Here is a 1097-nt window from a genome sequence, read left to right as displayed (position 1 = left end):
GCTGAATAACATGTCCTCAGTGATCTTGTCCTCTACAGCAGGGGTTCCCAATGTTTTCAGGCCGCGACCCCCGAAATAACGGTGTCACAGGAGGTGGTTGAAACATGCAAACGTTCACACGCACTAATAAGCATTGGAGGCTATTAACAGTTTCACTATTAATCAGGTTTTATTCTGTTTCGGACATCATCCATAAATGTATTGAATTGATGAACCGTTGGTTTACAGTTTATACCAGTCATGTTCATCACCCTCTTGTTCACCATCAGATAACTGCTTGAACAGATTGATGCATTTTCTCAAATTCATTCATCAAAACACCAAAGGCTTGAAATTGCTTGTTCACTATTCCCACGTCTACGTCTTACGAGTCCGTCGAACAGCGCATCCAACTCGTTCTTGCGCCTAGTCAACGCACCCAGCTTCGCCCTGTGAGCGAGAGCCTAGTCAACGCACCCAGCTTCACCCTGTGAGAGCCTAGTCAACGCACCCAGCTTCGCCCTGCGAGAGCCTAGTCAACACACCCAGCTTCGCCCTGTGAGAGTCAACACACCCAGCTTCACCCTGTGAGAGCCTAGTCAACACACCCAGCTTCACCCTGTGAGAGCCTAGTCAACACACCCAGCTTCACCCTGTGAGAGCCTAGTCAACACACCCAGCTTCACCCTGTGAGAGCCTAGTCAACACACCCAGCTTCACCCTGCGAGAGCCTAGTCAACACACCCAGCTTCACCCTGTGAGAGCCTAGTCAACACACCCAGCTTCACCCTGTGAGAGCCTAGTCAACACACCCAGCTTCACCCTGTGAGAGCCTAGTCAACACACCCAGCTTCGCCCTGTGAGCGAGAGCCTAGTCAACGCACCCAGCTTCACCCTGTGAGAGCCTAGTCAACACACCCAGCTTCACCCTGTGAGAGCCTAGTCAACACACCCAGCTTCACCCTGCGAGAGCCTAGTCAACACACCCAGCTTCACCCTGTGAGAGCCTAGTCAACACACCCAGCTTCACCCTGTGAGAGCCTAGTCAACACACCCAGCTTCACCCTGTGAGAGCCTAGTCAACACACCCAGCTTCACCCTGTGAGAGCCTAGTCAAC

Source organism: Notolepis coatsorum, assembly GCF_963971535.1.
Source record: "Notolepis coatsorum genome assembly, chromosome: 2".
NCBI classification, from domain to species: Eukaryota; Metazoa; Chordata; class Actinopteri; order Aulopiformes; family Paralepididae; genus Notolepis; species Notolepis coatsorum.
This window is presented reverse-complemented; position numbering follows the sequence as displayed.